This window comes from Chrysoperla carnea, chromosome 4 (genome assembly GCF_905475395.1).
Source record: "Chrysoperla carnea chromosome 4, inChrCarn1.1, whole genome shotgun sequence".
NCBI classification, from domain to species: Eukaryota; Metazoa; Arthropoda; class Insecta; order Neuroptera; family Chrysopidae; genus Chrysoperla; species Chrysoperla carnea.
In genome coordinates this window covers 57668835-57685308 of record NC_058340.1, presented here as the reverse complement: position 1 = coordinate 57685308, position 16474 = coordinate 57668835, and positions in this window count along the sequence as shown.

Here is a 16474-nt window from a genome sequence, read left to right as displayed (position 1 = left end):
TTGAAATATAATAGTGATTTTGAAATTTAACGCGTCTTGTATCTGTGTGCAATATATACATCTAGACTGTCATATATACGTATAGCGTCTCGCCTTGACATCGGTTAGACATTCTAGTTACACTAACGTCACATTTAGTATCTAAAGTTAATATAATTTCTTCTATCGTATTGAAGAATAACTAAAACAGAAATATATTTGTATATATATATATATATATATATATATATATATATATATATATATATATATATATATAGATTTGATTAAAAAAACTATATATGGCTAAAAACAATATGAATACGATTTTTAATTTAATCATGATAGTCTTTTTAAAACATATTTTATTAGAGACGCTGATGCGTATGGGCGCTTTAGCATTTTTGCATTCAAAAGTTTTCTGATTGAGAGTAATTATTTTACTAAAATTGAAAATTCGTAAAGTAATCTAGTGCTAAGGTAGACAGATAATAAACTTTATACAAAAATTAACATAAAACAAGTGAAAACAAACAAATGACTGAGTTAATTGTTGAAATACCATGTATAGACAGTGTTGATGAAGCAATCGTTTGTTTTGTTCCATCTCCAACGGTTTATAAGAAGGGTCCTATGGACCCGAGATCTAATTGGCCATTTTTGCTCATTTACAAACTCGACCTCACTTTTTACGACCTGAGCACGCTGTAAAAATATCAACTTGATATCTTTTTTTCGTTTTGGAGTTATCGTGATGACAGACGGACAGACAGGCAGGCTGATGGACAACCGGAAATAGACTAATTAGATGATTTTATGAACATCTATACCAAAATTTTATTCGTAGCATCAATATTTTTATGCGTTACATACTTGGGACTAAATTTAGTATACCTTGATATATTTCAAATATATGGTATAATATGCCATAAACATAATAAATTACACTATATATGAGTTATAAAAGCATAATATGATAATATTTATAATTATTTTTGATTAGAAGTTTAAGTTTTAAAGTTTACTTATAGCGCGTTACTGATGGACCACTCTGTAATTGAAGACAAAACTTTTGAAATTTTCATTTCAGCTAAAATTTGTGTTTAACTTAAATGAAAATTGCATGTGTAGTTTTATCAGAATAACATTTTCAAATCTATTGATTATTATAAATTTCAAATTAAATTTATTATACTTCTAATTAAAATATTGTATAGATGATTAAAAGTAAACATTTGTTATTTTAAATTAAAATGAAAAAAATCTTATAAAAAATAAATACTTTTCGAGAATTCTAACTTACTTCTAGAAACTGGTGTGTGTAAGTTAAATTTCCTATAAATATCATAGATTTCTTGGAAACTGTTTTTTTTTATACCATGTATATATGTAATATATATCAAGGTATACTAAGTTCAGTTCTAAGTTTGTAACGCCCAAAAATATTGATACTATCAACAAAATTTTGGTAAATGTGTTCATAAAATCACCTAAGTAGTCCATTTCCGGTTGTCCGTCCGTCCGTCCGTCTGTGAGCACGATAACTCAAAAACGAAAAAAGATATGAAACTGAAATTTTTACAGCGTACTCAAGACGTAAAAAGTGAGGTCGTGTTCGTAAATGAGTAACATAGGTCAATTGGGTCTCGGGTTCGTAGGAATCATCTGGTAAACCGTTAGAGTTCGAACAAAAGTTTAAATGTACAAAATGTACCTTATAAAAAAATTAACAACTTTTCGTAAGCATCACTGTTTACTCGGGAGAGCGTAAATTGTATAGTATGTATTATATGGGAATATCAATTATGTATGTGTGATATGTACGTATGTCTAATGTGATAGAGTAATCAACACATTCTATGCATGGTATTTCAACAATTAATTCAGTCAATTGTTTGTTTTCACTTGTTTTTTTAAAATTTCTTTTGTTGTACGTTTTTGTTTTCAAAAATAAAGAGAAAACAATGAAACTTCAGCTGGTTAGTTCAACTGAGTAAATAACTTAAAAGAATATACATTTGTTGATATCAATTAGGTTTTAAGACGAAAGCTTCAAAAGAATTTCATTGAAGTTTATGCTAGGTTTCATTGTAATGAAGTTTTGTATGAAAATTTTCTAAATTTTTCATCTTCAAAATGATAAAGGTTTGATTGAATACTTGTTCTATTCAATTTACTTCATTACTTTAATTTTTTACGATTCAAAGTTCACTTAAAAAGTCTCAAGAATAATACCAAGAATTGTAATGCATATCAAGACAATAGGTGTTGGGAAATAGTGAAACTCTACAAAATTATTGTTGCGATGTTTCGAATTTTATTCATTCTTGATGAAGTTCTCAATTTTAGACAAAACATCTAAGAGAGATTGATTAAGAATTAAAAAGAAATGAAATATCGATCACAATAATTTTATAGAGTTTCATTATTTCACGTAAGACCACTTCCCGTGGTTACACTAAAATTTAATCAACAATTTCATTAATATCAATAATAGTTTATCTAGCACGATGCGCACTGAGTATAGCAACAATTACTGAACGTTTGCTGTCAGAACACTGACTGAATTACTGAAAAAAAAATTCATTTCACAAGTTAATATTTAAAATAAAAATTGTCAGCTGATATATTTTTTAACTGTGTTATATTTTTAATTGGGAAAATATTCCTTATTAACATTTCACCACTTTATTAAAAAATTTTATTGAAAGCTTTTGAATTCTTCGTGAGAAGCAAGTTCTCGACAAATACTATTTGGAAAAAATGTTTTCAATAAAATTTGGTTGAAACGTGATAAAAATAATTTTTACTATACTAAAGAAAACAAAAATTTAGAAAAATGGGACGAAAATTTAAAAAGCCTATTAAATTTTCAAAATAACGAATGTAAAATTAGTTAGAAAATTTAATCGCTATTTGCTTATATTTAAGTACCCAATATTTGGATAAATACATCAGATTCGGCCTGCATATTACAAAAATATTTGTTTAAAATAGGTCATGAAACTTTCATATACATGTATGAATTCTCTACTAGGTTAGTTTAATTTTTTTTTTTAAACAAATTGGTGAATATTGAAAAATATTTGATAACAATAAATTTAAATTAAAAAAAATTACAAATAAATAAAACAGAAAACAGTAAAAAAAAAAACTACAAATATAACCAGAACACAACAAACAGAGTATTTATTCTCTCAAAGAGAACATATCCAAAATATATTATAAAACTAGTCTCCGTATGTATACGTCGACAATTCTAGTATAGTATCGAAGAGTAGTCGAATAAAACGCGTCTGACAAGTAACTCAACTAAACACACTGCCAAACAATATTATATATGTATTTTCATAGTTATAACATTGAACACTGTGCGTCACTACTTGTACAAATTCAAACCACTTTGCTTTTATATAGAATGCAGGCGAATAGGGTACGTATGATGAGAGGTACGAGGGGTATCTTCCCGGGATCAGGACTGTATCACAAAACAGTCCTTTAGCTACGGTTAACGTATTCACTTCGGCTGTGAACGAAGCGTGTGTTTATACTCTCACCCAACTGACAAGTTTGAACTAGAAAAAAATCACGTATATATATTGTGTATTATATTGTTGTGTATAGTGGTTTTTCCGTTCGATTCTAGTATACTTTCGGTATGTCAAATAAACGATTTAAAATATGATTATTATCGGTATATTTATGCGTGTTCACCAATTTATTGGTATTTAAATATTATTCAACTCTAATTTTTGTGTTGTTTACTTTTTTTTAAGTGTTTTTATTTAAATTTATTTATTTTTTTGTATTGTGAATCACTTTGTCTGATAACAGTTTTTCCGGTTAATTTAAATAAAATTGTGAAGTGATTATCAATAGATTTATATGGTTGTTTTTTTTTTTGGCTACTCATCAGTGTTTATTAACAGTGAATTTTTTAGTGATTGGTGTTGTGAGTAATTGTGATTAAATTTCTACGAGGAAAATTATTAATTAATCATTTGTAAGTATTTTCTTTGAGTGAGAATAACTAAATTTGATTATTTTTAATGTTAAAAGCTGTGCTTTGTTGTATAAAGTGGAAGTTTTCGAATAGTTTGCGAAACTATGTAAATGTCGATTGAAATATTGAAACTATTTATTAGTGGTAGGGTTATTTTATTATATTGACAAACCTTTGATTGTTTGAAAACTATTTTCTTTAATGAAAATATTTTTGTTATGTAATTTAAAACTTTATAAATTGGTTTTAATTGAATATTATTTGTAAATGAACATGGTAAAATTTTAGTATTAATTTTAAATCCTATGAGGATTGACATTTAATTCCTGTGTTTATTTACTAGAATTATATAGATTAATAAAATTAATTTTTGTATTTTTTAACCGACTTCAAACAAAAAGAGGTTCTCAATTCGACTGTATTTTTTTTATGTGTGTTACCTCAGAACTTTTGACTGGGTGGTGGGAACCGATTTTGATGATTCTTTATCTATTTGAAAGCTCGTGCTTTCCGTGTGGTCCCATTTTTGGCAATGGCATCCATGTGAAAACCATATAAGTCTTAAATTTTGCATTAAGAATGTGTCCGGCAAATAAACGAATAACTCAGTGTCACGCCAACCGATTTCGATGTTTCTTTTTTTAGTGAAAAATTAGTTAGTGTACTTTAGATACACTAAAAATATCAAAATAAAAAAATCTTTTAACAAAAAGAAAAAACCGTCTTCAAAAGAAAAACTTTTCCAAAACATATAAGTATGCACTAAAAAGTAAAAAAAAAGGATAATATAATGTAGTTTAAATTATTATTATTTTTGTAATCTTGGTGTCAGCCAAGCTAATGTTGCAAACTGTTCTGTCAGAGTTGTTTCCTTGGCTGACACCGACTCCAAAAATAACAATAATTTTAACTACACTATATTATCGTAATTTTTTTAATTTTTATTGCATATTAATTTGTTTTGGAGAAGTTTTTCTTTTGAAGTCGGTTTTCTTTTTGCTAAAAGTTTTTTTCATAATTTATTGAAATGAGAGAAGTGAACAATTACTGAAAAACTTGAAGATATTAAAAAAAAGGTTTTTAAGAGCTGAACAAAGTAGGCAATATCTCTTGAAATAAAATATTCCAATCAACAGATTTTCAAATGAATATTTCTGCGACGTTTTCAACTTTTAATTGTTCAGTTGAATTAAAAAAATAAAACTTGCATTTCTTAGTAACAATAAGTATCCTTGGTACAGACTTCAAAAAGTGGTTGTTTATGATATTTCATTATAAAATGATGTTTATATTTTATAATTAACTAGCTGTGAACTACCCGCTTTGCTGGGCAACATCCCCACTTGCACCCCTCCCTCCACATTTCCTTGCGTGAGATAACAGTTTTGTAATGTACACTTAGGTATATTTGTAAATATTCGATAATTCCTTCCCACTTTTTCGCTACACTTTTCTTCCCTCCGAAGGTTAAAAGTAGATAAAAACAATAGATCTTTGAAGCTGGTTGTATATCGTGTCAATATTTTAGCTTAATCGATGCACAACTTTTTTAGTTTTTGAAGCATATCCCTTTTAACCCCTATTTCAACCCCTTACTCTACTATAATGTGGATGTATTATACATAAAAACCTTCCTCTTGAATCACTCTATCTATTAAAAAAAACCGCATCAAAATCCGTTGCGTAGTTTCAAAGATTTAAGCGTTCATAGGGACATAGGGACATAGGGACAGAAAAAGCGACTTTGTTTTATAATATGTGGTGGTACAAATTTTAATAAAAATTTTTTGATCTTACGTCTTTTGATTATATTAACAATTTAAACACGCAAACAAGGGAAAAAAACTAATTAATTTTAGTAAAATGATTTCATAATTAATATTTTAAAAACATTTTTAAAAATCTGGAAACTAAGTAAATGTGTATAAATCGTAAAAAAAACTTTATATAACACAAAACTCTATTTATTAAGATTTTTAAGTTTTGAATAAAGACTTTTTAAATTTCATCAAATAATCATCTTAACCTTTGATCTGTGAATATTGAGCTATGTGAAGTCGTTGTATATAAAATAGTGCTCAAAAACTTATAGAAGTACAAAAAGTACTTAAATTGTTATGATAAGTAAAATGGTCATTACAGACGGGAAAACTCTAAGATTTAAAAACTTTTCCACAGGACGGAAAAGAGGTTCTCCGACCGTAATGACGATAACAATTTCGGATGAAAATATTTTCTTGTTTTCATATTTTTGGAGCGTAATTTTGCAGTCGTCGGGGTTTAATTTTGTGATAAAGTAAAACAATTATATGTATATTTGAAAAGTGCCAACTACACGCTTTGATTTGGTCACTAATACGGTGCCATTAAATTAAAATTTGGTTATAGTTCATGACTTTATGACCTCCAGAGGGTGCCATATTCAATTTGATGTGACGTCACAAAGCCTATAATTAGAGTTCGTCCAAGACGGTACCAACGATTCTTGATTTGTCAAATTATGATTAGTAGTTTGGAAATAATTAGGGAACAGATGAACATACACAAATACCGATCAAACACATAACCTACGACGTCTTCGGAGTTAAAATATAACGATGCGGTAAGTCAATCGCATTTGGAAAATTGATAGTTTCGCCTGTAAGAATCGCAATCACTTATAAAATATCTATATTAAAATGTTATTGTGATCGTCGATAATAACGCGCTTTGATTTAATAACTAACACCATTAATACCATTAATTTAAAATTTGTTTATATTATAAGTATACGGTTAGCTATAGTCATCATACTACTATTTGATTGAAAAAATGGCATTGTCTTAAGTATTCCTTGGAAGACTGAAGTAAATATAAAACAGTGAGTTTATGACATCCTAAATTTTATTGCATATGTACCTCATACTACAAATACCATTTTGATGCGTTATTTAAAAATCCTATCATCCTTAGGGTTTCATTCCGAAATCTTGCGGAATAAGCTGCATATTTGTTCAAATCTTTATTTTGATAGTACAAATGTTATCTCAAAAGTCACATATGGCCCATGTGTGCGGGTCCATATATATTCAAGGACAAAAGTCGCAATCAGTTTCTTGACAATATCTCGTTTCCGTGAGATTTCGAGGTTCACTAGTTTTTTTTTTGACTAAGATGATCAGGTTATAAATCGAGTATTTTTATGTGGTATAATTTTATAAAATAGATAAAATTAGAAAAACTTTGTATGTACTTCATGAATATGGTTAATAATCTAAGATGGTTTTCAGAAACTACTCAAATACCTTATTGGCTAATTAAATATCTTTCGTTTTACAATAGAGAATATTCATGAAATTTAAATTTGGTTCAAATGTTTTTCTTCCGTAACTTTAATGACTGAGCATTTCAACTAAACCATTATTTTAGTAATTAATATCTTTAGAATTACTTAAATTAATTAATAAAAGTACAAATTCAGTGAGGACACTTAAAAATTTCTAAAACGTAAATTCAAATTTTTATACGGACGTGACATCAAAGTACGGGCTTGTCAAATTTGTTGACATACTGTATGATATTAATTACTTATATTTTATATGGTATTTCGTTAAATTATACTATTCTACGGATTTTTTTTAGAAAACTTAATAATAATGAGTGTAAATTCTGTGTTGTAAATTCATTCTTTTAAAGTGTAAATTATACAATGAACTGTCACCAATTTACAGAAAACGAACTTATACGTCATCAATAGAAAGCGCCAAAAAACTGCGTTTAAATATCTCAAAATAATAATGTATTTTAAATATTTTTTTACACTTAAATATAGCATTTTTAAGGACGTTTATGCGTGTACCTGTTTTGCTATGTGCGTTCATAGGGAAACAGTATGTAAATTTTAAAGAATTTTAAATTAGTAGAAAATAGAATTTTTTTTTGAAATTCTATTAAAAGTTTAAATAATAGTTAACTGGTAAAAGTTTCAAGTATGGTTATCGATATAATTTTTGAATTTTATATTTTTCATTTAGTCTCATGTTAAACCTTACTTTAAGTCACTTTTTAAACTTAAAATTTAATGAAATTAATTCGATAACAGGATATTTTTCCTGTTTTAAATCATAGAAAATCATTTAAACTATCGCTTTATCATATTGTTTTTAATTTCTCTACTAATATCGTTGACGCATGAACGTCCTTAAGCACTATTTACATTTTTTAATTTTTTTAACGGTGTAAACAATGAATTAAAAATATAAAAAAAATACATGAATATTCCCTTTTCAATTATTTGGTGGAGGAGCAAATAAATTATATAGTATACAAGCTCTTACCATTCATTGTATACTTATTTGCGCTTCCACCATATTTATTAAGTTGCTTTGATTGTGTAGTATTTTCCATACATAATACGAAATTACGAAGGCAGTTTGACTTGTTTAAAATGTATAAAAGTTTAAACAATTCATAATGTGGTAGAGATTGTATGTTTTCACAAATATTTAATGTTATTTCACTAATAACATTAAATATGTAGGATTATTTTGTAATTAACTGGTTATAATAAATAAATAAATAAATTATTAAATAACAACTGTTTAATGTATTCTTAAAATGGAAAAATGGTAATAAATAAAGTAGAATATTTCGGAAAATTTTCGTTTGACCGAAAAATGCTTTGATGCTAAATTTTCTATAGACTCGTTTTCGAAGATTGGAAGATGGTTAGAATACTTTTCCCGTTCTATAGGAAATATTTTGTTCAAAACTATAATTTTTAATGGTAGGTACCTATTTCAAACATGTGAAAGATACAAAATTTAAAAAACTTCGGGTACGGACCCTAAACTCGCACTTGAAACATATCAAATAATACTTTAAATTCTAAACTGAGCCGATTTTGAAGATCATGGCCAATTGTTTAGTTTATTCGGGTATTACCCTAAACTCGTACTTGAAACATAGCTAAGAATACTCTCCATTAAAATACTAAATTACCTTTCAAACGAAAAAAAAATCAAAATCGGTTCATCCGTTTAGGTACTTCGATGCTACAGACAGATAGGCAAACAGACACACACACATAGTGATCAAAACTATAACACCCATCTTTTTCTTTTAAATTCAGGAGTTAAAAAGGTTGAAGCAAATGTTTTTGCGGCAGAGTAAAAAAAAAAAGTTTAAAAACGATTTTCAGCAATGCTTTATTGTCCATAATTAATTATTAAAATGGTAAAATATTTAAGACAGGCTTATCTGAATAGGTTTGTTGAAATTTAACATGGTCAAAGCCTTGAAGAGTACCAGTGTCTCAGAAAATTTGTTATTTATCTAAAAAATTTTTCGCATTCTTCAGCGCCAAAATTTTTATAATGATTTTTTTCTAAGTTGTAATTTTTTAATGAATATTTGAAAGTATAAATAAAAATACACATACACCGATTTAAGTAGGTATGATATAGAGGCAGATGGGACACAAAGAGGCAGATGGGTCAAAGTGGTATTAAGAGGTGTAAGAGAGTTAAGATGGCACAAATAATGTGTGCTAAATGTTGAATAAGGGGGCCTAATTCAGAGGGAAAGTGATTGTTTTATGGTTTTATATTTCCGGTCACATTATTTTCCAAATAATTTATGAAGGTAGTGGGAATCGTCCGACGAAGTGTTTTAATAATTGCTAGTCTAGAATATAGTTACTTTAGAGTAACGTTTGAAAACCGATTATATAAGGTTTAATTTATTATCATTTTAAACATCGTAAAATATTTCACTCAAACAATCATCAAACACAACACTAAATAATGTTAAGTATATATAGCAAAAACATTGTTATATAAAGTATGTCACTTGGTATTAAATTCGAAATTCCTTATTTTAAAGAAGCAATCTGATACAAATAACATGATATAAATCTTAAGAATATTGTTTTAAATAAATTAAGAAGAATTTTATATTTTAAAATAAATTCTTTTGTGTGGGGAATGAGGGCTAAGTGAACATATCACCTTACGTATCTATTACCTAAAAAAAAATATGTTTGGTGTAATATATGTTAACAAATTAAAACGTATGCAAGAAAGCGATTTTTAGTAATCCGCAACCGCTTATAGCGATAGAGAACCAGATATTTTGATATTAATAAAATATCATTCTAGACTGGTTCAAAAAAAGGGCCATTTAGTAAAACATCAATTTTCTCATCACAAAGATTATCATTAATAGAGACGTTGCATGCTTTTCTTATTTTATTTTTTAACTTCAAACAAAAAAGGAGGAGGTTATCAATTCGACTGTATTTTTTTAAAATATTTTTTTTATGTTTGTTACCTCAGAACTTTTGACTGGGTGAACCGATTTTGATGATTCTTTATCTATTTGAAAGCTGGTGCTTTCCGTGTGGTCCGATTTCATTTTGGTCTAGTTCTGACAACGGCATCCATGAAAGTATCGAATTTGCATTCAGTTTGCACGACAAGAGGACGAATAACTCAATATCACGCCAGCCGATTTGGATGATTCTTTTTTAGTGACAAATTAGTAAGTGTACTTCAGATTCACTAAAAATCACTAAATAAAAAAACTTTTAACAAAAAGGAAACCGACTTCAAAAGGAAAACTTTTCCAATACAAATTAATATGCACTAAAATGTAAAAAAATAATTTATAATATAATGTAGTTAAAATTATTGTTATTTTTGGAATCGGTGTCAGCGAAGGAAACAACTCTGACAGACCAGTTTGCACCATTAGCTTGGCTGACACCGACTCCAAAAATAACAATAATTAAATTAACTACATTATATTATAAATTATTTTTTTACTTTTTAGTGCATATTAGTTTGTTTTGGAAAAGTTTTCCTTTTGAAGTCGGTTTTCTTTTTGTTAAAAGTTTTTTATTTTTGGAAAAGTTACTAAAATTTACTAAGAAAAAAAAATTTAAAAAAAAATTGATTATTCATTTAATTTTACAATTGAATATGGTTTTTCTAAACTAAAAATTCAAACGGCAGTGACGTCAACCTCTCGCTTTCGTAAATAATGAAAAATGGTTTGTCTCTCAGCTGGTTTTCATTATATTATAATGCAAATTTTATAGAAATCGCTTGGCTCACAGCCTCAACCGAGGTTAATACGTCACTACTGTTTTATTTACTAATAATTAATAATTAATAAAAAAAATGGAATTATTACTTTAAAAAAAATGCAACTTTTCTTTAAAAAAGAAAAATTGGTACAATGTACAATGTTTTGAAAGAGCTGCATATGATACAGAATATTATTTTTCATAAAGATAAACATGTTTGAATTTTCGGAAAAAACATTGAATATTTTTTATTAGCCCAAGCTTTTATTAAGCTGATTCATGGGATCTAGACACAACCTACAGAAGCCTTGACTTGATTGAAAGTAATTTCAATATTTACTTATAGCATTGCGTACAAGGGATAAAATTTTTTTTATTTGTTGTGTATTTCGCGGGGTAAATTTCTTGCTAGATTTTAATGATTTAAAATGAATTTGTATATAGATTACTTGCATGTCATAGAAAAAGTTGAATGATGTAACAAGAAAATACTCTCTTTTATCTGGATTTCCCCTATTCGAAAATATGTTATTTTTATTTCATAACATGATTTTTGGAAAGAAATATTTTTTGTAAATTTAATTCAATTTGTAAGATATCGTGTTTTTCTTTATACTTTATTTTCATCTTGTATTTTTTGAAATATTATTCGATGAAAATTGAAAACAACTGATGTGTAAGGGTTTTGTATATGTCTGTGTTCGTTGATATGCCCATGCTCACTTGTTGTGTTCAATCAATCGATAATTAATATTAATAAAACATTGACAACCTTGTTCTTTATAAAGTAGCCGTGGGTGTTGAATGCCCAGTTATATTCTAAAATAAAAATTATTTATCCTTTTAAGAAATAATCTCGTCTTTCGCTTGAAGGTTTTCAATAACATCGTAAATATGTTTTTTTTTTGCTATTTGTGTGTTTTTTTTAAGGTAGTATGAGCGCCAAGGCAAGTTTAAACTTGTTGGTGAAATTATTTTAAACTTTTTCGATATCTGAAGAAAACAATTTTTCGATATCTGCCCTAGTTTTTGAAATATTGAAAGCTAAGTAATTAAACAAAATTTTCAATTTTCGATATTTTGAGAATAACTCCAGATATTGAAAAATTTTAGTCTTACTTTTCATCTTACATTGTCAAGTTATAACATAATTCACCATTTTTTTCTTTTGTTTGTGTCCCAACTACCGTGCTCATACATTCTTAATAAGTCGGGCAAAAACACAAATGCATCACAAAACCACCTATTTAATGCTTTTTCCCTTATAGCCCAGGAAAATAAAAGTTTTTCTGCTTAAAAAATCCAAGTTTTTTTTTCTTGGGTTCTCAATTCGAGTGAATTTTTTTTATGTTTGATAACTCAGAACTTTTGACTGGGTGAATCAATTTTGATGATTCTTTACCTATTTGAAAGCCCGTGCTTTGCTTGTGGTCCCATTTCAATTTGATCCAGTTCTGACTATGGTATCCATGTGAAAACCATATAAATCTGAAATTTACAAATGGACGAATAACTCAGTATCACGCCAACCGATTTCGATGATTGTTTTTTTTAGTGACAAATTAGTTAGTGTACATCAGATTCATTAAAAATCATAAAATAAAAAAACTTTAAACAAAAAAAAACCGACTTAAAAAAAAACACTTCAAAAACAAATTAATATGCACAAAAAAGTAAAAAATGACAAATATATAATGTAGTTACAATTATTGTTATTTTTGGAGTCGGTGTCAGCCAAGTTAATGTAGTAAAGTGTTCATAGTTGTTTCCTTAGCTGACACCGACTCCAAAAATAACAATAATCGTAGTTACATTATATTTTCGTTATTTTTACTTTTTAGTGCATATTAAATTGTTTTTGAAATTTTTTTTTTATTATTTCTTCAAAATCATAGAAGTCTAACATATTATTTAAAAAACTGAGTAACATTAAATTCTTTAAGGTTAAAAAAACGTTCTGACAAATACTAAATTAAAACTGACTGTAAATAAAAATATAACCATACTATTAAGTAAATGAATATAATTGTAATTATAAAAACATAATTACAATTCGTAATATTTTTTTTTGCTCACCATAATATAAATAATAAGCTTTATATTTAACAGCATTTATATGCACACACACCCGTCTACTAACTCAGCCATACATTTACAGATTAACTTAAGTTTAATTAAAAGTACTCTTGATGAACGTTGTTAAAACAAAACTTTTATAATTAACCATTTTAACTGTTTAAAATGGAACGTATTTTGAAACGCAGTTTTTGTATGATATAATATAATATTATTATTATTCACTTTCTGATAGGAAGTTACTGTTTTCCGTCTGAAAACCAAAATCAAATGTTTTATGTTATCTTAATATTTTGAAGTGTCTATAATGTTTTCACACCATTAAAATTCTACCTCTCGTCAAATATTTGTCGCGTAATAGCTTCTGATCAATGATACATAAGATAAATTTGAAATTTTGACTAAGAGTTTACTTACCTTGGTCTAAGAGACGGCATCTTCACCCATCTGATAACCAGGTGAGACTTATTTTTTATGAAATTTTATTCATTTTTTTACATGCCTATCATAGTTTTTCTATCGAAAAATGTTCATGGCTAATTTTAATTAATTTTTACATGAACGGTTTATTTCAGGCAAGCCTATACCGTTAATTTCGTAATTAAATTATCTTTCTTATGATGCAAATTTCGATTAGTTAACAGATTGATGAAGTTACCTCTTCAAGTATGAACAAATAAGTCGATATAAGTACCTATACCGATCTGTTAGCCAATCGAAATTGCTATCAAAATAAATATAATTTTATAAGGAAAATAATGGTTATAGGCTTGCCTAAAAAAAACCGTTCATGAAAAAAAATTAATTAAAATGAAAATAACCATCAACACTTTTAGATAGAAAAAGTATTATAAAATGTTTAAAAAAAAAAAAAAAAAATGTTTCAATTGGTTATCAGATGGGGCGAAGATCGACCTTATACCGTCTCTTGTACTATTAACGAAACTAAATTCTGTATCTTTAGATTTGCAGGCCATTTAGGGCTTAGTAAACAAGGAGAGAAAGGACAATACAATATTTAGAATTTTTTCGATAATCTAAGAAGTAAAATGAAATATTTATTTAAAAAGATAGATTTTTTTAATATGAAGTGGGCTAAGTCTTGTTTCCCTTGTTTTTCTTTCTTTTTAACCCTCGAACCGAAAAAAAACAAAAAAAACAAAAAAAAACGGGCGTTATAAGTTTGACCGTTGTGTATGTCCTGTTTGTTTGTGGCAGCGTAGCGCCTAAACGGATGAACCGATTTTATATGTCCAAAATTGAATTTCTTTGATCATGTGACAGTTTTTCTTAATTGGAAGGAAGCTAAGATAAAGTTTTTATGCAAAAAATTCGTATATTTTAAGTTTGACATTACATTTACAAGCAATGCCGTTCTGAGCAAAACTTTTATTTCATGCATTTATATTCTAACGGTTGTAATTATTTAATAATTTTTATAAACAATGGTTTGCATGAAATGTTTCTTCATTTGAAGACGCAGGTATACAGTCCCTAGACTATTTTTGATATTAATGGAGAAGTTTGATGTTCGATGAAGAAGATCTTATCAGTCCTTATATAAAAACCTATATTTTTATAAATATAGGTACCAGAAATACTCATCATACGAAAAACTATATGCCCTCTCAAGGCCATACCCACTAAAGTATGTTATTATACAAAATGATGAGATATTTTAGTTGATGGGCAAGTTTTAGTGGAACCTTTTGTGCTCTCAAGTGGCAACAAACTCGAAGACTATATACAATATAATGGTACCGTAAATTTCTTTTAATCATATTCTATAAATTATGTAATTATATTATATTATGTATACCTTTAACATGTGTAATCTATGTATAAATATTAATCTTTTAATAAGATAGTATACGTAAACAGAGTTTGTTTAATATTAGAGAAAGAGAGATACTTTATACATTATTGTATCGCATAAACAGAAAATTTAATGAGAATTATTCTGTGAAATTATTACTACTACTTTTCTTAAAATAATTTTTGTTTAAAATTAATACAAGATACAATAACGTTCGAAAACTAAAGTCCCGACAATTACAGAATCGCGTTCTAAAAAGTATGAAAACAAGAAAATATTTTCATCTGAAATTGTTATGATAAGTAAAATCGTCATTACAGTCGAGGGATTTCTTTTCGGTCCTGTGGAAAACTGCTTAATCTGAAAGGTCCCCCGACTGTAATGACGATTTTACTTATCATAACAATTTCAGATGAAAATACTTGTTATAGAGAGCGCCAATGTGAATTAATGTGACGATACATAGCCTATGACAAGTGGACGATCAAGGCGCTTCTAACGATACCTTATTTGTCAAATTATGATCAGTAGTTTAGAAGCTAGGTGGGAACAGAAAATGCATACACTTTAAACTATTTTGCGGTTATAATTTCGAGATAAAGTTTAACAATATATATATTTTTGAAAATTGCTAATTACGCATAATTTGATATTAAACACGCTATAATTAAATCGAAATTTGATATTCGATCACAACTTTATGTCCTCTACAGAGTGCCAAATTTAATTTGATGCCTATAACCAGCGGGCGATTAAGACGCTTCTAACATTACCTCAATTTTAAAATTATGATAAGTAGTTTAGAAGCTAGTTGAGAACAGAAGAGCATACATTCATATGGGTCAAACACATAACTCTCGCCATTGTATAGTCGGGGTAAAAATAGAATCTTAAAAATATCATCCCTAGAACAAAACCTATTTTTGTGTCAAGTTGATTTTGCGTATATACCCTAACTTATGCACTTCTATAATACTGGAGTAAATCTAAGCAAAAAAAGGCTGTTATATGGATTAAAAGTTCGAGCAATGAAACTTTGGGGTTTTTCTTTTCACATCAAAATAAGTATTTTTTGAAATTTTTTACTTTCCCGGAGTGGTGCACCATGTTTAAAAAACAAAATGGCGTCAAAAATGAAATTTTTTTCAGAAATTTTATCATTTTTATTTTATATTCGCAAAAGGAGACATCGGTGCATATCCAAATTTGGTAGGTTTGTAGTCAATGTTAAGAACTACTCCTCATATTTTTTTGGTGGGGTTTCGTCCCTTCCCCTCCCAGTTATATATGTATACATACATATGGTAAAACAGTTCATTTGACTGTAACTTGAAAAATATTCGATTGATTTTAATGAAACTAATATCAATAGTAGGTTTTATTACTTACAACTTTCGGTTAAAATTTTAGCGAAATCCGTTAAATAGTTCGGCCAAAATTTCCAATTTAGGGAATTGTTTAAAATGGCTGTCATTTTATGCCATTTTGTCCTACGAGGTTAAATTTTTTTTTAAATTGTAGCATTTTTTATTAT